Source organism: Periplaneta americana, chromosome 16, assembly GCF_040183065.1.
Source record: "Periplaneta americana isolate PAMFEO1 chromosome 16, P.americana_PAMFEO1_priV1, whole genome shotgun sequence".
NCBI classification, from domain to species: domain Eukaryota; kingdom Metazoa; phylum Arthropoda; class Insecta; order Blattodea; family Blattidae; genus Periplaneta; species Periplaneta americana.
This window is the reverse complement of record NC_091132.1, coordinates 74,243,502-74,270,555: the sequence shown is the minus strand read 5'-3', so window position 1 is coordinate 74,270,555 and position 27,054 is coordinate 74,243,502. Positions and strand designations below refer to the sequence as shown.

At 35.7% G+C, this 27,054-nt stretch overlaps 1 protein-coding gene across 2 annotated transcripts in view; it reads left to right on the top strand.

The window, feature by feature from the left end:
* Positions 1-27,054, top strand: part of unc-104 (kinesin family member unc-104) — a 439,225-nt gene that overhangs the window by 4,034 nt on the left and 408,137 nt on the right. The window contains exon 2 of one of the 2 annotated variants that reach the window (XM_069849498.1): positions 1,030-1,075. The exons of the other annotated variant lie outside the window; for it this stretch is intronic. The gene's annotated coding sequence lies outside the window, so the exon portion shown is untranslated. The remainder of the gene's footprint in view (positions 1-1,029; positions 1,076-27,054) is intronic. 2 annotated transcript variants of the gene reach the window in all.

The window sequence follows — 27,054 nt, the reverse complement described above, 5'->3', positions numbered from 1 at the left end:
TAATTAATGTTATTCAAATTTTTCTTTATTTGCTTCAAAAATTAAATGTGTGGTTAATTTCATTGTATATGACTGAAATAAAATAGTTCCCCCCTTTTGAAAAGTTACCCCCCTCTCATAAATTCATATTAACATCCCTGCCAGGGATAACTTCTATCCCCCTGACTTTTTTAATACGAGTATACTTTATAAAGTATAAAGTAAGCAAAGAAAATAATATTGATCTATTATCACCAGCAAGCTGACAACAATCAATAACTTAGGAATTACACATCTTATCTTAAACTTTCTCATGGGTATAATTATTATTACCATATGATCAAGATGCAAGACAAGCAACTCAGTGGGACCGAGCATTAAACCATAATAATAATAATAATAATGATAATAATAGTAATAATAATGCTAATAATAATAATAATAATAATAATAATAATAATGATAATAATAATAATAATGATGATAATAATAATAATAATAATAATAATAATAATAATAATAATCTTATGTATGGTATTCTCTATCTAGGATTCTATCCCCCCTCATCAGAAATCTTAATTCGCACTATAAATATTGTGGACTAAGAAATATGGACTAAAATATATAAAATGGACAAAAATGTTTGAGAATATTTTAGTATGGTGGACAAAATCATACAGTGGACGATTTTTATAAGTTGACTTAAATAGGCGGGCAAAATTGTTATGGACATAAAATTACTATAGACTAAAATCTCAACTGGACGCTAATTTATGCTGGACGTAAATACTATGGACAATCAGTCTGGGAATCATGAATAATGGCTCTGAATTGTCAAGTGCATTGGAAGCTGCCACGATTCATATTAAGGCAGTAAGGCAATGCTATATGAAAGCTGGGAAAATTGAGAATTCTGTGTTTTCAAATTTAACTTTGGACTGTTTCATTGCTATGGCAACTTGTTGTTGTGGTAGCCTGCTTCGTATTTCGAACTTAGCTAATAAACTTGAATTTGCCGCATAATATCTGTTATTTTTCTTTTTATTTCAGTCTCAGTGAATCTCTTTAGCACTGCCATCTTCACATCCTACCAAAGGTAAATACCAGTATTGCTTTCATACAGTGAAATTATAGACACTCATTTTTATGAGAAGAAAAGTTAACAATAAAATACTTAATGACTTTACTTTCGCTCAGAATTTAAGTTGTATTTGACTTATATGTTGATTTCTTTGTGAACACTTAATCTACTACCATCAAGGATATAGCTTTTGAATTGATTGTAACAAAGAACAAGTGGCAGCTAAGAGAAAAATAGAAGAAAAAAATTATGTATTTTCCTAAAAACCTGGACAGGTGAGAAAAATAATTTGAATTAAATCTGGTCTGTATTCCTCGCCATAACAATGTGTTTTAAGACACCATGTCTTGAACAAGCAATACGAAATAGCCTGATTCGAGCCCTCCTACGGGAAGAAATTTTGTCATGAAATTTCAACTAATGTATGGGACAGGTACCCACCCAACATCGCGATGAATTTGGGGCACTATAGTGAGTAGCAAATTACGTTTCCGTAAGCAAGCTACAACGGCTGAAAGGGATAATTGTGCTGACCATATGCTCACCCGTATTGGTTGGGTGATGGTTCATCTCTGCTGAGACGATGGTGTGAGACCAGCAGTCCGTTAATCGGCCTTGGCACTCTAGAACTGCCGCACCACTAATTACATTTTTTAATTGATGTATTTCTGGTGACTACAAACTTTATGTAGACTAGAGATGGGAAAAGTACCGGTAGTTATTTTCTCATAACAGTTTCAACTGTTCCAGTTCCTTGAAAATACTAGGTTCCAAATAACAATTCCGAAATAACAGTACCATATTATATAACTACAAAGGTGCACTAGTATCTAATGGAACAGTGGTATTTTGGAACATGCACGTACGACTAGTATGCAATTGAACAATGGTATTTTGGACACTGTATGACCACATAATTCCCTGTATGCCATGTCGTGCAGGATATGTCATAATGAGCTGAGATATGAATTCGTGGAAAATAAATGTTTTCTAATACCAAAATGAATTCGTAGCAGGGAATTTAATGTAGTTTTAAATTATTTGTAAATTAGTAACTAAATCGAAATGGATCATAATGATGAATAAAACCTGACCTATTCTTCCTCTTCTGCCCAACACAAGTTCACAATGATGTTCAATTTCTTAAAAAATTAGCAAATAAAAACCTTCAATCATTTTGGCCGTGTTAAAATTCATAATACCGTCATGAAGAGTAATAATCTTATTGTAGTGAAATAGGAACATTTACAACTTTTGTGTTTTTGTAAATAAAAATTCAACAGTCTCCTCTGTCTCACTAAGGTTACAATAAACGTATGTTTGAACGGAATTTAGTTTAATTTAAAGAATTGGTAATGAAACTAAAAATAGAAAACATTTGTAAATAAAACTTAACCTCCTGGTATATATTTTCATCTCTTTTGATACAGTTGTTATATTGTAATATAGGCATTATGTTAATTATTTGATAGAATCCTGTACTCAAAGTAACATCAGTTTCAAAATAATTTGTACATTTTTTCAAAGACGTTCTTCATATCTTTGCTATTTACCTTTTACTTTAGTTTCTAAAATTTCTTTCAGTATGACGGAAGGATTCCAATAGTGCCAAAGACGTTCCGTTCTGTGGAACAGGTGTTGTCATAATGAAGTTCCAAAGTGAAACGAGTATTTTGTAACAGCAAGTATTTTGGTCTAGCTCAGAACAAACTGTTATTTTGGAACCTAGTATTCCAAGGAGCTGTTACTTTTTGGAACAGTTCCAAGCAAGTTATTTTTTTCCTCACTACTAATGTAGACGCTACTGCGTAAAGAAACACAAGTTGCGAGAGGAGAGGGATAAAATGATGGGGAGAAGAAAAATATTTAAACAAATTTAGTTGTAAAATTAAAGACGACATTGGAAAGTACTGTATAGATAATGTTCAAACAGAGATTTTAGGCGCGCAATAAGAGAGAGAATTCTGCTCAAGATAAGTTGAACTATAGGCCTATATTAGGATATGCAAGGAAGTATTCTTGTTCAAATAAACACCAGGTATACATCTATAACATAGAACATTATCTAGAAGTATTTCACCCACTGTGTTTCATTTTCTCATTGGAGAAAGTATTACGATACGAGAAATCGATTTCGATATTTTCATAGAAATGCAGGTAAAAGTAATTTTGGGCCTGCTGTCTGTCTGTGTACAGCGATTTCTCCTAAACTATTAGTCAGATTTTTTTCATATTTATTATCTACAAGTCGATTTGTGCCAGGATGGTGCACAGTAAATAAAATCATTTTTAATAAAAAATAAATAAATAGGCCGTTATTTGAAACTAGAAACACGCAATGGCGCTCAACTTAAAACATTACGACATGATTTTGTTCGTGATTTTTTGTTTATTTGTAATTTATAGAATAAACTGCGAAATGAAAGTGATTTACAGAAAGAGAAATTAATAAAATTATTAAATATATAATTATTTCTACTTTTCGTTGCGTATTCAGTTTATGTACATGTAGAGAAAAACAATGTAAAGTGAGCTCATTTTCAAGGATTTATCCTCCCCTTTAAATGGATTTTTAGACATCCATTACTTTTGGCACTAGAGTGAAAAGCATTTTTAACACTGGTTTTCAACTGTTTGCACCGATTGTTTCCCATCAGATGTCACATAGCAGCGTTCGCAACCAATCAGTAAAGTGGTTGAAATAATGTCAGACCTTATTTTAAAAATAATTGTTTTTGGTTAAGAATGTACCCAGATTAAATAAATTGCTTCATTAACTATTTTATTGATAACTATTTGAAACAAGAATTAAACTTAATTAAAAATATAGAGTATTCGCGTTTGAAACGGGTATTTCTCGTTTTGTAGTCGAATGTTCTACGCTGAGCCATACTAACGCTTGATTAAAATGCGTTAGAGTTTCAGTACTAAGCGAGAAGGTAAAGAAGTGGAGAAGTCGAGGGAATTGTCTCTATATCAGCATGAATGAAGTGCTGGCTAAAAAATAATGTACGATATACACGTTAAAATGATATTATTTTGTTCGTAGGGCTTGCTTCACTCGGCCTGCGTCCTCGTTTTACAAACATCCTTTTTTAGCACTTGTATCGTAAATAACTATTTTTACGCAAGGTTGGGCAACAAAAGAAAATGTCAAAGATTTAGGACTGAAAGGAAGAAATCACAATACTCGTATATTATTTATTTACAAATGGCTTTTAGGGAACCCTCACATAAGCCCGCCATCGATCCCTGTCCTGAGCAAGATTAATCCAGTCCCTAGCATCATATCCCACCTCCCTCAAATCCATTTTAATATTATCCTCCCATCTACGTCTCGGCCTTCCCAAAGGTAATCGTATACTATTGTTTTATGTTAATACTAGTGTTACTTTTAAATACCTCTTTTCCTGAATGCATTATAACATGATTACAATCTAACATAAAATTGCAATATGGGGTACAACCATCTATATCATAACGTTAGCAACCGGCGTAGCTTAGTCGGCTAAGGCACTTGCCTGCCGATCCGGAGTTGCGCTTGGGCTGATTATACCTTATTTTATTTCAAGGAGTGCAGTTCGGTGGCTTATTTGAACACCGAACTGCACTCCTTGAAATAAAATAAGGTATACCTGGTAGGATTTTTTCCGAGATTTCCCCAACCGTAAGGCGAATTTCAGGTAATTATGGAAAATCCTCGGCCTTATCTCGCCAAATATCATTTCGTTATCACCAATACCATCGACGCTAAATAACCTTGTAGTTGATACAGCGTCGTTAAATAACAAAGTAAAAATACAAAAAAACATAAAGTTATTTTATGTAAATAAAAAAATAATTACGTCAATATATTTGAACTGTCAATTTTATAAAGGAAGTCAAATGTTTTATTTTTAGAATTGTAGCGTACTATAAGTTTTGTGTGTAATCCATAAAATAAAAGTTCATTTTCTTATTTAGGTGCTTTAAATTATTTCATTTATAAAATGTGATTCAAACTGACGAAGCTTTTAAAGGAATTGGAACGTAACAATTTTACAACATCATGATCTAGGAAGTAATCCCGAGTCAGTATAAGCTTGTGAATGTCAGGAACTACATATGATGGACAATGTACCAATGTAGGCCTATAATAGTAATCTGTGCAAAGTTTTAGACAAAAATTACATGAGTTTTACAATTAATTTTGCATATACCAAAAGTTCGTGAAACTGGCAACCACCACATTTAGTGCAAGCATTTCATCGTCGAAGAAAATTATGGTGCATTCTCCAAAATATCGCAGACACCTTCCGAACCACATCTAATGCTGCAAGTATTCCTGCTAAAAGTGTGTCTGGCTTTTCCACTGGTGTTTTTGAAACAATACTTTTGGTATGACCCAAAAATAAGTTATCAAGAGGCATCAAATCAGGGGAATGGGCTGGCCATACAATCGGACCTCCTCTTCCGATCCAACGTCCGGGAAATGCAAGACTTAGAAAGTCTCGTATAGCAAGAGTAAAGTATGCTGGCGCTCTGTCTTGTTGCATCCATATCTGCTAGTGCACAGTAAGTGGTACGTTTTCTAATAGTTGTGGAACAGCTTGTTGCAAGAAGTTGTAAAATAAATCAACCCATTTAAATGTGGTGGCAGGGGGTAAGGTGCAAAGCATGATTACATCCTCAGTATTGATTCTGATATTACGGACTAGTACTGACTGAGAATTAATTTAGAGATCATAGCTTTCTGTTCTAAATATGTTGTATTTCAACCCCTCGATAAGCTCCTTCAGTTTGAACACATCCTTTTTAAACACTCGATATAGTCTCTGGAGTAATAATTCAAGAAAATAAATGTAAAATGTAATATTATTTGCATCTTGACAAAGGAACTGAATTATTGCTAAACACATAAACGTATAATGAGAATGTATGTATCTCCTTGGTGATATTTATTTTCTCTTCTTTTGATAATTCAACTGTCTGATTAAGTGATTATTGTTACTGAAAACGAGAAAGTGAAGTTAACTTGGATTTTTTTTTATAAATTATAAAGCGAGCACGTCCTATCTTGTCTTATTTTTAAGAGCAAACATGAAAATGAGAAAGGAATGAAATTGTTGTAGAATATAATTTTGAGAAGAAATTACATCAAGATCGCTTTAACCAGGACGAATATTCGTCCTGCTTTAACTTAATCATATCATTTTGAGCAATTTCTCTTCAAAAAGAGAAAAAGTTTGAAGAGATGATCGATGATTCCTGCATGTATGTGTATGCGAGAATACGTCAAAGATCTTTCGTGCATGGAACGATTCTTGGTACTACATACCAGTAAAGAACAATTCGGTGGAAAGCAACGTGGGAGAAAAATTTAGACCACAATTTCTTTCTGTTACTGCAATTCTTGAAATATTGTGTCTGCTATACCAAAGGCACAATATACGTGTAGGCTAATAGTAATTTTTGCTACAAGAGAATGAAGTAGGGTTTTATTCAGGAGTGGAATATTTAGCGCCCGAAGCATATGTTGAGGGTGATAATTTCAATTCAGTAAGTGCATGAAATATGTTTACTCTCGTTTGGCATAAAAAATTTGATCCACTATGACGTTAAAAATCATTATAATTTAGTACCAAAGTTTTTGAAAAGTTCATAGCCCAACGTAGAAGTTAAACTAGGATTATTCTGAAACAATATTTATTTCTCAACATAATCCCCCCTCTCTTAGATCCACATACTTGGTCCACCGGTGCTGCAATGCTGCTATACCCTCCTTGTACACAGATTCCTCGAAGTCTGCAAAAAAGCCTTCTTCTACTGCGATAATCTCATTTGACGAAAATTTCTTCTCAGTCAAGTGGGAAAACAAAGAAGTCTGAGGGTTCAAGATCTGGTTAGTCGGGGGGAGGGATGCGGCAACAATTTGAACAGTAGTTCGTGTAGTTTAGCAATCGCGATTGCAGACGTGTGAGTCGGTGCATTGTCGTGATAAAACAACACTTTCTTCTTGGTGATATCCTGCCTCTTGTCTCGAATTTTCACTTTCAGTTGCTGCAGGATATTTGAATAATGTTCTCCGGTTATTGTTCTCTCCTTTGCTAGTTAGTCAATCATGATTATCCCTATAGAATCTCAGGCCACGGACACCATGACTTTCCCAGCCGATTGGACACCTTTTACTTTCTTTGGATGCGGAGAATCTCGCATTACATCGTCTTACAGAAGCTTTAAGAACCTTTAAAATCGACGAAATATTCAGTTTCTACGTGTCAGTTAATTTAAAATCGAATGTTTAATGTGTTTATAAATCTAAAAATGACATTTAATAATTTTTTACTATTTTTCTTAATAATTTTATAGATATTATATAATTTTGAGCTGGTAATTGGAGATCATTATCTTTGCTGTATAGTTTGCAGCTTGATGATAAATTGTAATTAACATAATGAACTGTAATATGTCTTATTTCTGTGTATTTCCTATTTGTTTTCATATACTCTGGGGAGTATTGCGAGTTGCTAGCTCTTGAATTCTGTTTCAATACGTGCAAAGTTCGTAAAGGTTAAACGTGGGAGATAACTTTTCCTTGTGACCCGAAGGCTATAAGATGTATGCAAATGAATATTGATTAAACACGTAAGAATAGCTGCAAACATTTTGTTGGCTGGAGGAGTCTATTGTAATGATACCCCAGCTGTTGCTTCCAGTTTATTCTGTTTCCTCCTTTTTCTTTGTTAATACATTTTATTGACACATTTTGAAGTTATCGGTACTATTATTTTGTCTTTAGAATTAATGCATTAAAATTAAATTATGATATATTTAACGACGCTTGCAGCCGCAGAGGTTATATCAGCGTCGCCGATGTGCCGGAATTTTATCCCGCAGGAGTTATTTTACATGCCAGTAAATCTACTGACATGAGCCTGTCGTATTTAAACACACTTAAATGCCATCGACCTGGGCCGGGATCGAACCCGCAACCTTGAGCATAGAAGACCAGCGCTATACCAACTACGCTACCGAGGCCGACTAGAATATTAATATTTGTTCAACATTAACGCTATCCTTGCCCTAAATATAACTGGCCACATTTTAACAACTTATTCCTTGGGTAGAGAGCAACAAAAATTCCAATACCATATTAATCCCAAATGAAAACATTTCTGAGAAAAAAATCATTTTCCCCTAAATGTTACAATTTTATTTGATAAGTACCATCCGTATGATTCTGATTTTTACTCTTATCATTAGAGAAACTGATAAGAGCGATTTATTCTTTTGCAGTTTTTAAATAAAATGGAGTCCACACCTGTGGAGTAACGGTCAGCGCGTCTGGCCGCGAAACCAGGTGGCCCGGGTTCGAACCCCGGTCGGGGCAAGTTACCTGGTTGAGGTTTTTTTCCGGGGTTTTCCCTCGACCCAATACGAGCAAATGCTGAGTAACTTTCGGTGCTGGACCCCGTACTCATTTAACCGGCATTATCACCTTCATTTCATTCAGACGCTAAATAACCTAGATGTTGATACAGCGTCGTAAAATAACCCAATGAAATAAATAAAATAAAATAAATAAAATGGACGGTTTTCTTGAATATTAAGTGAAACAAGTAACACGTATCATTATTTTCTGCCACTAAGAAGTCTGGCAACCCTGCTGAAGTCACTAAGGGACGGAATGTTATTATTCAGACCTGAGTTCATGTATGTATTCGTAGGTCAGCCGGCGACGCGCTTTTGCCGAACTATGCAGATTTTGTCTAATTTTATATTTAACTATGCACTTAATTACAAAAGGCATACCGGTAGTAGATTTTTTAAATTTATTTTATTGTATTCTTTTGCCCTCTCTAGTCTGCTCAGTTTTAGTATATATATATATATATATACTAAGAAGGTAAAATGAGAACAGTGGTAATGACTGAAACAAATTGAAACGAACGTAACATCTCTTTGGGTTTTGAAGATGGTACTCCAAATGTGAAATTACGATATTCATTTTTCATGTTACAATGGATAAGGTTTTATGGAATTGATTGCAACTTGAGCTAAAAGTTTTAATGAAGTACTTGACGATATAAAGGCGATGTAATTTTTGCTAATACTGACATATAAACTGCTTCTTACGAGAGCTTTATTTTTAACTTGAGAAGACCGCGCAGTACTTCAGTGAAGGTGTAGACGTAATTAATACTGGCAGAAAATTGAAAGTAATCCCCAATAAATGGGAGGAAGCAGGAAAGAAAATGGGAAGGGAATAAATCTATACTAATTATGGAAAACCGGCCAACTTTAGCAAAGTATAAACAAAATTATAACTCTCAAGAACCAAGGAAATAAACAGACTTGAGGTGAAGCTTACACTTCTTATCAGACCTCTTGCAACGAGCACAGAATAGTGAGGACTTGTGTTCGTCCATCTGAGATGATTTCAGTTAAAATGAAATTTGTTACCCCAGCGCAGTGATCTTCGAGGGAAAGGGACAAGTCAGTTGTACAGTAACGAGCAGTTTAAAAGTAACTGTATTGTATTGTCTTTATTTACATCCCATGGTATTCGTACATCGCTTCACAGCTAGAATATGGAACATGTCAAAAAAAATCTTAACAGTACTATAAAGCCTTAATTATAGTCACAGTCTAGTTGAAATATACACAGAAGAGTTTTACAATATAGTCTACTAGTACAACACAAAGATTTAGTACCAATAATAATTAATACAAGACACAAATATTCATGAAGCGTTGTTGAATGTCATAAATTCACCTACAGAGTAGAAGGCGTGAGAAATTAGGTACTTCTTTAATTCGACCGTAAATAATCTTATGTTTTGAGTTTGATTTTTAATATCCATAGGGAGGCTATTAAATTTTTTTACTGCCATATAACGCACTCCTTTTTGATAGCACGATAGACTTGCCGATGGAGTATGAAAGTCATTTTTATGACGTGTATTTATGCTATGAACTGTTGAATTAGTTACAAAGTCTTCACGATTACATACGAGGAAGTTTATTAATGAAAAAAAAATATACTAACAAGCCATATACATTATTTGTAGTTTTTTGAAAATGATCCTGTACGATTTCCTAGATTTGGCACCTACTATTATTCTAATCACTCTTTTTTTGTAGTAGGAATATATACTGTTACTATCTGTAGAATTTCCCTAGAATATTATACCAAAACTCATTACTCAAATTATTGTACAGCTGTTGTGACAACCACGTTTTTATCTCTTCGTGGTAAGCTGTTAGGATATTTAGTGGGCTCTGTACACGAGCTAGAAATGGGAAGGAATTAAACAACGTTCATACACCATTTTGCCGAAAACGCCATAGTTTTCAATTACTGTATTTTTAAGCAAATATTATCCTATTACAATTGGCTCTGAAGTTTGAGAGGTAGATTATAGTAACTAATCAAGAAAATATTTCCAAGTAGACATAAGTTCTTAAGTGTTCAGTTTTTGAGACAGCGTATTTTATGTGAAATTAAATTTTAATCGGTGGAATCAAGAAATACGCGATACTACAGCAAGATTTTCTCATATACATCCTAGTGTGGAAGAGATGGTGTCACGGAAATACTGTATGTTTCGAAATAGCCTAATTTGATAAGCAAAACGTTCGTTCATTATTTGAAAACATAGACTGTATCGTCGAAATGGTATGTGGACGTTTTTGTTTTCATCTCAGCTTTCATATAAAATCTACCGGAACATCTACAAGGAGCCCAAAATTCACGCGCATGGGATACACCGCAAATGGAGACGGAAATGTTTTGCCCGCAGAATATTTAATTGGGGGACAAAGACTAATTGGGAGAGATCGGGTCAAAAATCCGATAGGATTAAGATATAGATCGTATGCGGAGACTAAGAAGAAGGCGAAAATAGGAAAGATTAGACAGTGCTGTATGTGCAATGAAAGACTTGCCCTTGGGCAGAGAACTATGAATGAATGTTTAATTACACAATGTGGCAACACTGTATTTTGAAAATAAATGTTACCTCTACAGTCGTAATTAAAGCCATCCGTACGCTACTTCAAAATAAACGTTCTTGGTTCAAAGCATCGCACTGCCCTCTGGTTTTTGGTTTTATTTTTTATTTTAATTATCTTTCTGTAATGTATGAATTAGGCCTATTTCTGTATTACTGTACATTATGTTCAGTTCCTTCATAATAACTTCGTAATAAATTATTGTTTATCCATTTTTATAATATTTTTACTTTCTAGTTACAGTAGTAAGTATAATAAACATTACATTACAGTAGGCTACTAAGTTATCCTATATTGTGTAGTGTTGCCCAATTGTGCAATTAAAAATTCTTCGGACGAAATTTTGTTACTAACATTTTTGTCTCCATTTTTACCCAGTGTTTGCAAATTTCGGAACATTCTGTGTATCTTGAGAAAGAATATGTATTATCAGATGTAAGTTTATGTCAACATATACCCCTGCGGTAGCTGAGTGGTCAGACATCCGGCCTGTCACGCAGTTGGCACGGGTTGGAGTTCCGGTGACACTTGTGGCGGACAAGATCGCAGTTGGGGTTTTTCTCTCGGGGTTCTCCCATTTTACCCTATATTAAGCATTTACATCATTCCGTCAAAATTTCTCCATTTTCTTCATTATTTCATAACATTCTCCGATCGCCGGGTGACGACGCACGGAGGGGACTGGCCTAGGGACGAGGGGGTTTGTCTGGTCTAAACCTGAGTATGCAGCGAACCTTAGTATAGCCTAGTCAGTCGGTGTGGGTTTGGAAATACTCCTAGATTGAAAGTTAGCGCAATAGATCGCAATAGGTCGCAGTGTTGGGTCATAGTGTCCCCCCCCCCCCCCGTAAATTCCATTCCTTTCCATCATGTCAACGCACACTAAAATTTAATCCCAGGTTCCTTGCTAACCGGACGGCTGTAGCGTCAACTTTCCATTCCGTAGACCCGGTTCCTATCTGGGCGAGTCCAAGCGATTTTCTTTTCTGTGGACAGAGACGAGAAACGTTCTCTGGTACTCATATTTCTTCTGTCGTATTTTCACCAATTCCCCATAACTTTCTTATCACCCACCCATCTGGAAGTAATCAGTTTGGCAGACAGCGTTGTATTAGGATTTCATATCTGATCAAGAGATCAGGTAATTAAGCTGAAAACAGATTAAGGGAAAAATGATACATGGATATGTTTTGAGTCTGAGAATCTGAATTATGTAGCATCCAAACGTCAATAAAGTGTGAACGTTGTGCAAAATGTTCTATTTTAGTTTTTCAATACGTTGGTCGGACCTAGGTACAATATTAAATCGTGTTGACTAAAACGTTGCTTTTAAGAACTGCATAGCACTTCACATTTGCTACACCAAAATTCTGAATATCTCTACAGATTAGAGACAATTAAAATAAAATAATTTTCGCAGTTCTCGATCCGACGATTGTGTGTTAAGTACAAAACGTCCGCCCTACCGTCTAAACTACTATGCTATGCCATGAGTGAGGGTTGTTTGTCTTGTTTTCAAGACTGTCATTTCGAAAGATACATTATCAGACAAATTATTTATTTTATTTCGGTCTATATTTACAGCAAGACTACATCCTTCAGAGATATACTAGTTCTCTGAGTTTTTTATTTGAGAAAATTCGGAAAAATGAAATGTTTATCGTAACATTTTGGTAACAACTATACCGTTTGGCGGGCTATTTGAACCTATAGACTTGAGTAATTTTTTGTTTTCGGGACTGTGTAACAGCTGTCCGTTCATCTATTTCATCCGTCTGCTTGTACATAAATACATACGTATTATATAAGCTCGTGCAAGGAATGATTACCGAAAAACAGTGGTGGCGTTACTGTCTGTTTTGACGTGTGTATGTAGGCACGCCGAGGGAGCGAGAGGTACGGGGCGATGGAAGTACTGATTCTTCCAAGAAGATGAACACATGGGGACATCGTCTGTGGAAATGAAGAGCGTAGCAAGAGAAAAATTCGATGCTAATTAAATGCGCAACATTATGTTTACCAGTAAAATAATGATACTCTGCGAGGGGAACGCTCCATCGCTACATAATAAAATAAACGCACTTGGAACAAGACACGTATTCACATGCAGTGGAACTGAAACTAAAACAGTAATGTAACTATCACAACGCAAGACTGATTCTGTCGATGTCGTTTCTCTTCCTACTGTACTCTTGAATATCATTCAAGTTATCTCGTGACCTTTCCTGTCGTCCGCTCTTCCTTATCGAATTGTATCGTTCGCATTCCTATCGTCGGTAATCCCTTCTTGCGAGACCTATACTCGCCAAACTTAGACGACCCCAGCTCAGAGGAAAGGAGTCAAAGAAGTCACATCAACATGCTCTCGATGTTTATGTTATGCAGTTCGCCTCGTCCGATAACTGAATTGCTTTATAACAGCGTTGCCAAACATAGACGGCCTCAGCCCGAGTCGAAAGGTCAGCTTATCTTGCCGGAGAGGAAAAGGGGTGTTTAATATATAACGTTACGACAACACGTGCAATACTTGTGCTACTAGTACAGTACGATTATTTAGTCCTGACAATCGCCGGCGATGTGCGTCTGGGTCAGGCGAGTCCATTTAGTTACGTCGAGGGGTGTTTGGGTTATTCACTCGCTTGCCTTCGGAGCGATCGGATGTCATGCGTGCGGTAGAGCAGTGTGTTTCCAGTACAGTTAAGCTGTACTGCATTCCTTTACTGACCGCTCGCCCTTATCTCTAATCCGGAACTCTCCCCACTCCTCCTATTACTTCCCCTCTTTCGCGTCGCTGAGCTGTCAGGACTAAATAATTGGTTTGTAAACGAGAACATTATTTCCACTTACTAGTAGTACAAGTATGCACTATTGTCGTAACATTCTCTATGAACTACCCTTTTTCCTCACTCCGCGCTGGTCTTCTCCTGAGTCACCGAAAGTACCAACTTCTCTGTTAAAAAAAACACACACATTTACTTGCCTCAGCTCAGCGGCTGGGCTAATTCAGAGTCGTATGTGACAATGCTGCATAACTAACAGGCAGGCACAGTATGATTTTGTTTTGTTTTGGGTAAGGCACGAGTCGGAAGAGTGGTGTGAGTTAGGTCGTCTAGGTTGGCGAGAACTGTACATGTATGCATACATACAAACAAACATATATACATACATATATTACATAAATACATACATAGTTTATTTATAGTTATTTCCGTCTATAATATCTATAAATAAACCATTTAACTTATCGGAACCACAATGTCAAAAACTATACGTACAGTAGTGGCAAAAAAAAACTGGACCTACCCTTGTAGCTGATTTCAGAGCCTTGTTCACTCCAGAGCACGATAGACTGGTAACTAAGGGCCTTTTCACACTGGGACACCGGTGACGGTCACGGGTGACGGTCACCGGTGTTTGCAATGAACACTCGTGGGTCACTGGTGTCGAACACAGCTAGTATTGCCAACTGATTAGTTAGTAGCTTCTGATAAAACAATTTGTGATTAATTAGTAAAATGGATTCGAATTAGAATGTTTTGTCGTTAATGGTATAGAATAGGAGGAGGATGAAGAAAAAATGTTCATTACACAGATATTCACTGCTAGAAATCACAGGAATGGACACAATACTAAGGAAAAGCTATCTCATCAGATGAAAAACTTTCTCTTACTTTACTGTCGTTTTATTTTCTTTTATTTTGAGCATATTTGACAGATTTTAACTGGTAGTAGTATATTATATATTTTAAAATATTATAAAACTGTCACTGGTAAGTCCATCGTTGCTCTTCATGAGCTGTTGGAAAGTATAACAAAGATTACTAGAAATGTTATGTCAACATTTGTGGTCAATACTTACTTAGGTACTTACAAATGGCATTTAAGGAACCCGGAGGTTCATTGCCGTTCACATAAACTCGCCATTGGTCCCTATCCTGTGCAAGATTAGTCCAGTCCCAATCACCATATCCCACCTCCCTCAAATCCATTTTAATATCCTCCCATCTACGTCTCGGCCTCCCCAAAGATCTTTTTCCCTCTGGCCTCCCAACTAACACTCTATATGCATTTCTGTATTCGCCCATAAGTGCCACATGGCCTGCCCATCTCAAACATATGGATTTCATGTTCCTAATTATGTCAGTTGAAGAATACAATGCGTGCAGTTCTGCGTTGTGTAACTTTCTCCATTCTCCTGTAACTTCATCCCTCTTAGCCCCAAATATTTTCCTAAGAACCTTATTCTCAAACACCCTTAATCTCTGTTCCTCTCTCAAAGTCAGAGTCTAAGTTTCACAACCATACAGAACAACCGGTAGTATAACTATTTTATAAATTCTAACTTTCAGACTTTTTGACAGCAGACTAGATGACAAAGCTTCTCAACCGAATAATAACAGGTATTTCCCATATTTATTCTGCGTTTAATTTCCTCCCGAGTGTATTTATATTTGTTACTGTTGCTCCAAGATAGGCCTATCTGAATTTCTCCACCTCTTCGAAGGATAAATCTCCAATTTTTATATTTCCATTTCGTACAATAGTCTGGTCACGAGACATAATCATATACTTTGTCTCTTCGGAATTTACTTCCAAACTTATCGCTTTACTTGCTTTAAGTAAAATTTCCGTGTTTTCCCTAATCGTTTGTGGATTTTTCTCCTAACATATTTACGTCATCCGCATAGAGAAAAGGCAGATGTAACCCGTTCAATTACAAACCCTCTGTGTTATTCTGAACTTTCCTAATGGCGATTCTAGACCAACGTTAAAAAGTAAAGGTGATAGTGCATCTCCTTGCTTTAGCCCGCAGTGAATTGGAAATGCTTCAGCTAGAAACTGGCCTATACGGACTCTGCTGTAAGTTTCACCGATACGCATTTTAATTAATCGAACTAGTTTCTTGGGAATACTAAATTCAATAAGAATATTATACAAAATTTCTCTCTTAACCGAGTCATATGCCTTTTTATATCTATGAATAACTGATGTATTGTACCCTTATAATCCCATTTTTTCTCCAATTTCTGCAGAATACAAAACAATCTTATCAATAGTCGATCTATTACGCCTAAAACTGCACTGATGATCCCCAATAATTTCATCTACATATGGAGTTAATGTTCTCAAAAGAATATTGGACAAAATTTTGTACAATGTCAACAAAAGTGACATTCCTCGGAATTTACTAGTTAGTCTTGTCCCCCTTCTTAAAAATAGGTTCAATTATTGACTCCTTCTATTGTTCTGGTACAATTTCCTTTTCCCAAATATCAGATACAAGTTTATAAATTTCGGTAGATAATGCACTTCCACCCTTTTGTATTAATTCTACTGGAATTTGATCGATACCTGGAGACTTATAATTTTTCAGATTTTCTATCGCAATTCCGACTTCAGAAAGTGTGGGTTCGGGTATAAATGGCTCAGCAGTTTGTTTTGAATTTCGTCCCGATTATTTCTATTTGGCCTATTTAAATTTAGTAGTTGCCCAAAACAGTTTTTACATCTGTTCAGAATTGAATGAGTGTCTGCAAGCAAGTCACCATTCTCATCCTTGATCACGTTGACCTTTGCCTGATATCCGTTCTTAAATTCCTTTATACGGTTTTATATATATATATATATATATATATATATATATATATATATATCGAATGCTTTTATTCTTACCGTTTGTTAACATTTCATTTAAGTTTATTTTTTCTATCATTGTAGTTGTGATGTGTATAGTTGTACTTCAGTGCTAAATGTTACGTATTGTTAAATATAACTTTCCATTGTAAATTAATATGGTAACAAATTACAAACCATATTGCCATATATTGTTACTTAGCATCATATGAAATGTAATTTATAATTTTTTCGGTGGAAAAGAAAATATGCAACTTAGGTACAAATTTTGCTTCATTCATTCATACTTTTCTCATTGAAATCATGCACAAACTTAGCTATAATTTCTTGCCAAGCATTCGTTTTCACCACTTTATTGCTATAGTTATCGCTTTTGACATCCCAAATAGCAGGTCGACTTTCTATTTCACTTATAAAATCTTCCGTGTTAATCAAATCTAAACTCATGGATGGATAGACTAGTTTCACTGTGCTCGAATACTGAGTGGATGTTCTGTTGGCAATCTGCAAGCTGTGTCCTGTGATTTGTGTCCCAGTGTGAAAACTCCAATTCAAAGCAATGTATGTCGAGCAGTGACTGGTCTGGACACTGTGACCCTATACGACACATGTGTAGAGGGCGAGACACTGCTGGGACACTGTGACTGGGTGAGACACTGCAATGTCCCGGTATGAACGCTCCAATTCAAACTAATGTATCTCCGTCAGTGACCGTCACTTGTGACCGTCACCGGTGTCCTAGTGTGAAAAGGCTCTAAGACTTTCGTGGTTCGAATCCTGCCTGGGAAGGAAACTTTTTTTGTTCCTTATTCAAATTTATTCCCAATACTTTTCGATTGCTGGTAAAATTCATGTTGTGGGAATAATAAGTTAATTAAGTAGTAAAATATCGCTGCAATCGAAAAGTATTGGGAATAAATTTGAATAAGGAACAAAAAAAAAAGTTTCGTTCCCAGGCAGGATTATAACTACGAGTTACCAATCTATCGTGCTCTGGAGTGAACAAGGCTCTGAAATAGCTACAAGGGTCGGTCCGGTTTTTTTTGCCACTACTGTACATAGGCCTACATATGTACAGTACGTTCGTGTTAAACCTTTCCTTTTAAACGTGACTCGTTTTATCATTTTCATATTTGACATTTTAAAATCAGTTTAGAGAATGTTTATAACATAAATATCCTGATTGTATAACGATGTAATTCTTTCTATTTTAAGGATCCTTTACGGCGGTACACAAAGGAATAGTGTTCTACAGCCAAAGTAACAATGTAGGCTGTCTGAAATTGACCGGACATAATCCCCTTCCTCAACACCTCCCTTAGGACTCTAAGTATAATGTGTTGTGTTGCAGACTCACTGCAAGTCTGAGATGGTTGTTTGACTTCACTGTCATCTTCAAATTACTCTTTGGAGAATAGTCTACTGAACTGTACAGAGGTTGGACTCTGTATGCCTCTTCTTGCTTCATCATCAAAATAATGATAAGCCCACTGACTTTACTGTAGCGAAGAACAACGTCCAACGATTAGAAAACAAACATTATGACTTGACTCACTTCTTACTGCAAATCGTTTGTAATTTAGCAGTGAAACTACATTGTATTCCTTACTGCAAAATGTACCGATAGGAAATTGTGAACTAGAAAATAACTATTCATAATACTAAGTTATATACAGTACTCAGAATGATTCTGAATGTGCAGTCTAATTTTTGTAGTCCGTTGGCTTCCAAAGTTCGTGGGTTCACAAATTCAGTCGAAGATGAGTTTTTTAGAGGGCGTTTGGTATATTTATGGGAGGGCCCATGCAAAAATTATTGACCAGTACTCGCTCAGGTCAAAATTAGTCCTCTTCATCTGTCACTCTAGCAACGGAGTAATAAATTCATGGCTACAGATGCCTGTATCTCAAAAGTAAAATGGCTCACTCTGTCACATTGAGTCCACAATGATCTGGATGCGTTAGGAATTTATTAAAGAAACGTTTTGACAGTTTCTGGTATGCGATGCGAGTATGAAATGTGTGCGTTACTTCAACACTTGGCCAATTTGATCTAAGCAATTTATTAAAATCTGTTAGTCAGAATAAATAAATAAATAAATAAATAAATAAATAAATAAATAAATAAATAAATAAATAAATAAATAAATAAATAAATAAATAAATAAATACATAAATGAATGAATGAATAAATAAATAAGTAAATGAGTTAATAATTTAATAAGTTAATAAATAAATAAATAAATAAATAAATAAATAAATAAATAAATAAATAAATAAATAAATAAATAAATAAATAAATAAATAAATAAATAAATAAATAAATAAATAAATAAATAAATAAATAAATAAATAAATAAATAAATAAATAAATAAATAAATAAATAAATAAATAAATAAATAAATAAATAAATAAATAAATAAATAAATAAATAAATAATCTCTGGCCTGGTTTCTTCAACCTTTGTTAAAATGCACCTAACATAGCGTTAATTAACTGTAAGTTATAAGTATGAATTACTGTTAAAAATATTGCGTTTCTTCAACATTATATTTCACATTTTAACATTCTGTTTGTTAACTCTCTGTTAGGACCAGAGATTCTAGAGTTTAATCATAACCTAGAACCAAGAATACCTAGGCTCAATTCTGTTTTCTGAACTCTGACAACTGTGATTCTCGCTTGTTTCCGTTGTTTGATTCAGAGAGAATAGAAGTCTTTCTATTCTATCAGGTTTGATTTCTGCTTCTTTCCGTAGTCTGTATCATAGTAGCGTAGAGCGGCGTACTGGTATTGCTGTTGTGAAATGGAAAACACTGGAACAAAAAGAAGTCGTGGGACTAATTTCTCTTCGTTCGAGAGAAGCTTTCTGCTGGAAATAATTTCACAGTATAAACCAATTATTGAGAATAAACAAACAAACGGATCTACGTTCAAAGTGAAAAGTGAGGCTTGGCAGAAAATAGCCTACACCTTTGTATGAACTTCTGTTCTGTCAAATCACAGAAATCATCCGCTCTGTTTATGCATTCATGGATATCATTTTCTAAATAATCAACTAACGCATCTAACGCACGAGCCATATTGGATACTTCTATGCTAACATAGAGTTAAATGATTTAACTGCATGAAATTGGGCAGTTAAATTAACATAGGTTTATATGAGAATCCGCAGTTCTGACAGACAAAAGTTGTCACTCTGCATGCGGAAATCCATCAGGCAAATATGCGCATTTAACTCGCAGTAACTCGGAAACCAGTGAAGATTTTGAGTAACAACACTTTTAAAAGTAATTTCCATTTTTTCTAAACATTTCTCTCGCTTTGACCCCTCATCTAACGTGCAAAATAAAAAAGTTTGTCGCTTATCAACTTTTGAGGGTGTCAATGTCTATTTTAAACAGGTTACTTCGAAGTTAGTATTTTTTTCTCACTTTCCAAAAAAGATTTTGATTCCGAATTTTTTTCAATGCTTTGTCTATATATTTATCTATGAATCCCAATATTACAGTGCGATTGATTGACTCTCATAAGAGCTATGACATGAAAATGTTTAATGGTGTGGCAAATAGCTTCATTGTCTGCTTGCTGCGAACGGAAACGAAATAACCAAAATGACGGACGATTATATTCAGTATTTATAGAGTCTTAGGAAGTGCATAACGTCATCAGCAGCGAATGACAAGACATATACGTTTAAATGTAGCCGACCTGAAACGTAATTGGCTGCCGGACATAAGAGCGACACGACTCTAGTGAGGTCGATTGAATCCTGTGGTGAACAAGTGACTGTGTTATACGAGTTTACTTGAGAATTTAGATGTAATCGTTTTATTATCTGAGCATTAAATTTTGTCCATAAGATGAAATTGGACAAAGTCATATAGCTGCTCTGATGCATCCACGTACCTGATGGTGATCGACCATAAAATAGAAGACAGTGGAGCTAGGGATTGATTAGATTAGCCTTAAAGACTTTAGCCTAAGTGGTTCCGTTGCGCTTACTTGTTCAACGTCGAAAAGGGGAAGCTAATTAAACAGCCATGAAACTTTAATCAGTTTCAGAAGATTACTCACAACCCTTTTTGGTGGTCTTGATTTACGATACTAAACATCTCTTCGTTTCCTCTGCAAAATCTACTCTTGGTGTTTCCCTACATAGTCTTGTCCTTGATCGATGACACATTAATTATCCATTCTTGAGAGATGGCTATACTCTGGTGTCCACACCTGCGGAGTAACGGCTAGCGCGTCTGGCCGCGAAACCAGGTGGCCCGGGTTCGATTCCCGGTCGGCGCAAGTTACCTGGTTGAGGTTTTTTCCGGGGTTTTCCCTCAACCCAATATGAGCAAATGCTGGGTAACTTTCGGTGTTGGACCCCGGACTCATTTCACCGGTATTATCACCTTCATCTCATTCAGACGCTAAATAACCAAAGATGTTGATAAAGCGTCGTAAAATAACCTAATAAAAATGTACTCTGGATACCAAGAACTAGAAATAATACTAAGAAGGGTTTGGGAATTAATGACTATGCTTGAGTGTGACAGACAATGCAGAGTTTTGTGTAACACACATGTGTGCATGACGATTCTGTTTGACGTAGAATTCGACTTTCCTCGCACTGAGTGTGGGCAGTGGGCTCTCGTTCCGGTGTCCATGATGATAATAATAATAATAATAATAATAATAATAATAATAATAATAATAATCAAAATACTATTAGAGCATTCCACGTTAAGAAAAAAGCATTGTGCATATCGGGCTATTCCATCAATTGACCAATTGCCATAGAAACGCCTACCTACCACATATCTTTTACAATGTACTAAAACCAATGCTTTTTTCTTAACGTGGAGTTCTCTATATATACACTGTGACAGCATATACACTACCAATTGGAGATAAGTTACACAACAGATTATTCGATGTGTTCAAAATTACTCGTACACCATTTACTATTATGAGACGTGACCCATTGAACGACGAAAACTGATACAGCAGACACAATCTTTTCTTGTCTTTGTTGATTGTTCCTTTGAAAACACTGCGTTCTATTTGTAACGTGTGGAAGAAGGAACTATGACCACAGAAATGTTCTTGAAGAATATATTGAGACTCATTCATTCATTCATTCATTCATTCATTCATAGTGTTCTGCCCAAGGGCAGGTCTTTCACTGCAAACCCAGCACTCTCCAGTCTTTCCTATTTTCTGCCTTCCTCTTTGCCTCCGCATATGATCCATATATATTAATGTCTTCTATCATCTGATATTTCTTCTGCCCCGAACTCTTCTCCCATTTACCACTCCTTCCAGTGCATCCTTCAGTAGGCAGTTTCTTCTCAACCAGTGACCCAGCCAAATCCTTTTCCTGTTTCTGATCAGTTTCAGCATCATTCTTTCTTCATCCGCTCTTTCCAACACAGCTATATTGAGACTATAGCATCTAATTTCTGTTTTTCTAATTCGAGCGTCGGAATCCATTGTAGTACCATAGGCCTGTGGGGGTATCTGAAATTTGGGTATGAAATGGGCTCCGGTAATTCTATGTGGAGCCCTCTTTATTCAAAGACATACTTCTACCACGTTCCTAAATCTACAACACGTGACTCCTGGTTTCACTTCCATCTTAAAAAAGTCATGCTAAAGATTTGAACTAGGTTGGGTTTGAACCCGTGAACCTTAGATCCGAAGACAATTTGGAAAATTTGTATGTAGCGCTTATGAACAGAACATGAGGCACACTGCCTCAATAAAACCACTAAATTATATATCTGTCTAATTAGAATGAAGAATTTAGAAATGTTTTAATATCATGACGTTAAAAAAGACTTTCCTACTGAAAGAAAGTAGGTTAGGATGAGATAGTATTATTGAACTGATGCCATTCTCGTTATACGAAAAGTCCTGTGACCGCCCAGGATTAAGAAATAATGAAGAGAAGGCCAGAGACTCTCGAGGGATCCATCGTACTGACATTAGGGAGGTCGAATTCGCATGCAGATGTGGCCAGTCCATGAAAAATTCCGAGCATTTGCTATTAGGAAGTCCCGAGACACAAAGAATATCAGTGGCCAAGAATTCATTGTCTGAGGGATGCTATAAAACACAGCTACGTGCTGGCTGTAGGAGAGAAAACTGGAGGGTTGCTAGGATACCGGTTGTTGTTACAGTACGTTTTTGTGCTCTAAGCACATGTTAGGACTGGCTTTAATTTCACGTAAATTTGTGTTACTTCTGTTGTTAAATTTTGTTTTTGAAAATGTATCGCTTTAATATAAAGGTAGCCACCGGCGTGGCTCAGTCGGTTAAGGCGCTTGCCTGTCGGTCAGAAGTTACGCTTGGGCGCGGATTCGATCCTCGCTTAGGCTGATTACCTGGTTGGGTTTTTCCGAGATTTTCGCCAACCGTAAGGTGAATGTCAGGTAATCTATGGCGAATCCTCTGCCTCATCTCGCCAAATACCATCTCGCTATCACCAATCTCACGACGCTAAATAACCTCGTAGTTGATACAGCATCGTTAAATAACCAACTAAAAAAATAAAGGTTAAGGGACAAATTAAAATTTAAATCCGTGGCGCGACATCCTATGAAGGATCAAGGCCGACCAGCCGGTTTCTGGCCTTATGACCACATGCCTGAGGTGAACCATCGTCCAATCAGAACGGAGGTATTGTGTGGTTAGCACGATAATCCTTCAGCTGTTACAGGCTGTTTTTCTTACCTGGAATTCGCTACCTATAGTAGTTCACCAAATTCATCACGATGTTGGGTGGACATCGGTCTCATACTCTGGCCGAAATTCCATTAGAAAATTCCTTCCAATGAAGACTCAAATCAGCGCGCATTCCGTGACGCGAGTCCTTAGACTACGACGTTGATTCGCGGGACTAATAAGGCAGGGTTTTCAGTAGGACACGATGGATTTGGCTGAAAGTGTTAATGTAGATTGATTTGAGGTTCCTGAAAACGATGGTGAAGGTCTCTCGTTTCGGAATTGCGCATTTGTGAAAATACAGTAATTTTAAAAATCTGGATTTCATGTCGTTCTTGCTCGCAGCTTTCTCATAACCTAGTTGCAGAGAACACTATAGACCAGAGGTCTCCAAAAAGCGTATCGTCATTCGTGCTCTCGATGCTGCCCGCCGAACACAGTGTGCTGTAAGGCTAGAGAAGGGGGAGAGACTCGTACCTTAACAGATGGGAGCGATCAGTGGGGGATCGCGGCAACGGTCTGCTTATGTTTACAAATAATAACATCAAAAGAATAAGAAATATACGTTTGTATATTATTTTGACATACTATGAAGCTGGAGCCCCGTCTGTTGCTATTGACACAAGCCATTGCAAATTCAACCTCTTCTGTTCTATGGTACCTTTCAGTGCCTGGAAAAGATCTTCTCCAGTTGTATTTTGTAATTACATCTAGAAGATATTCAGACACAGTCAAATGTTCATTAACTCCTCGGATGGAAATGGCTAGGTGAGCTTTGTAATTTCTTTCTGTACTTTCGTCCAATGCAAGTGAGTAAGCTACAAACTGGTTAATTGTGGTTTCGACTTCAGATTCAAATACATTTACAGTCTTGAAATTCCTCCTCTGAACTGTAATTGGAAATAATTTATTTGTCTTAAACTTTGACTTTGTTCTGGACACAGTATTTTTGTAACGTCCTGTATGCACGATTTTACAAATGATGCTTCCGTAAAAGGCTTAATTGATTTTCCAATATTCCAAGCTAGAACATAGCTAGCAAGAAGCTTTTTTTTGTTTAAGACTGAGGACACGTGTGTGATTTGTGTTTGTATTTTCTTGTTTTACATTTATCAAAATATTTGTAGGCCTACGCATTCCACCTAAAATTAAACGAAAAACTATATGTTTGTCATGCCGAACTGAGTGTAAACGTATTGTAATATACTGATTATTATTTATAACCAACAGTTATACAGATAGCCCTAAAATAAATTATTTTCACATGTCCAACATGCCTGTAATTGTATGATATTCTTTGTGAAGAGTCGAGTAGTGTCGTCGTATGTTGAATTTTAACACACCGTTAAAAATTTTCAAACAAATTAAGCATTTCACATTCTCCCCACTAACACAAAAAATTCTCTTCCTATTCATCCTTGAATGTACTACGTCCATGATTAGAAGACATTCTCCCCACTAACACAAAAAAAATTCTCTTCCTATTCATCCTTGAATTTACTACGTCCATGATTAGAAGACTTTGTGAAACGGTGGAACATTTCGACCAACACAATGGTAATGGCAGTCCACCACTGCTCTTCGTTTGCGCATAAACATTGAGTACAGGTGGGGATGGGTGAGGCGGAGCGCGGTCATTACGTACTGGCTTCGGTTCCGTTCAAGGGCTTACTCGCGAGTACGCTTTTAGAGACGTCTGCTATAGACAAAGAAACTACTTTCTTCCATCCTTCTTAGAAATCTAGAAGTGGAATATGTTCACATTTGCATTTAAGACGAAATGGGTAATATTTAGGGTAAGCTCGCCTGTTATAATATATTTTCTAATGAGAAAATTAAAAATGCTCTACATCACGGTGTCACTTCAGATTGAAATTATCTCGCCAAAAACCACAAATCTATTTGGACGTCTATTTCTTCCGACGACTGGAGGACTGTTTCAGGTGTAAATGTATTGTGGAACATTCGGATAATAATAATAATAATAATAATAATAATAATAATAATAATAATAATAATAATTATTATTATTATTATTATTATTTATTGCTAGAACAAAGATACATATTGTTGTTTATATAATAATCACTCCAGCACCCCCAGAAAGAGTAAGTTATATATTCGTGTTCGGGGGAGGCATTTCACATAATTTTAAAACATTTTATAAAATGACAATAAAAAGTAAAAAAAGAAAAAGAAAAAGAAAAATACAGATATCACAATAATTGAATCGGTCATTTGTAAAACCACATGAGTCTACATTTTTACGAACATGAGTTAATGGTACTATAGCAAGTACTAGGGGTAGACGTATCATTTCCAGTCGAAACAACATGAGTCCGATCAGTACTAAGCAGTCTATAAAATCTTAAAATATTGAGTTCCTTTCAAAACCACATTAGTCCCGGACTCATGTGGTTTTAACGCTTAATGCCGTGATGCACCCATGATGCATTTGCTACCATGCACTTCTTTATCAAGATGTTGGATAGTGAATATAGTTCCAAGCGTTCCGTAGTAGTAAAAATACGCAAAAAGGTGTCATTAACAGAGATGCGTGAAAGAAAGGATAAAAAATTGCAAAGAGAAGGGTCTCCCACATACTAATCTTAGAGAGAAGGATATAACTGCAAGGAAGCAAGGAGGTCCATGCATGTAAATACGATATGGTTGTTTATTTTATGTTGTGGGTTTGAAGTTTTGATGGGAATATGCTATATTGTCACAGTGATCTCGTTGTTATTCCAGTCAACGAGAAGCATTTATCTGAAATTATGTAGGGTTATGGTCAGAAACATGGCATAGACATTAATATTGTCGTTTTTGTTGCTTTTAGATGCAAGCAACAGTGTTCTATGAAAATACTTGTACCAGATAGAATAGACATTTTTAACAAAACTGCGTCATTTGAAAGCAAAAATAAGCAAGACTTGTAGACTACCTTCAAGGAGTTGTAGAAGTGCATGATATAAAGAGGAAACGTCCTTGTACATACTTTGGTACATCACAATAATCCTCGAAGAAAGATCCTAAAGCAAGAAACACCGTATTTTTTGGAGGAATAATATGCAATTTATGTTATTTACATATTCTTAACTAAAGATAAGTGTGCGCTCATACATTTCCATTAAACATGTGGCACATTGTTTCGAAAATGAATTACTTAGAAATAACTTTTTTTTTAAATCTGTATTTAATTTTTGAATGATATGAAAACAATTTTGAATCTGAAGTAAAAATAACAATATAAATTGATTGAAAACTGTATAATAATGTATTTCACACTGCAGCAAACAGTACACTACATATTGTAACAGGATACTGGAATTCTTATTATTGGTACTTGTTAAAACAACATGTGTCCAAGAGCTTAAAAAAAGATATTTTAAGATGATATGAAATAAGATAATTAAGATAAAATGATTTTGTAATCAGACATACTAAAGTATGGTTATTCTGTAAAAATTTGACAGAGCTAACATAAAATCCATTAACTATAAATAGTTTTTTCTGTTTTTCTGGAAACTTATTTTCTGTGGCTCACGCAGTTTTACAAATCACCGATTCAATTAGAATTTTAAATGTTCTCTTTAAACAGTATTTTTAATTGATTTGTTAAAAATAAGGAGCATTAGCAAATTGTATAT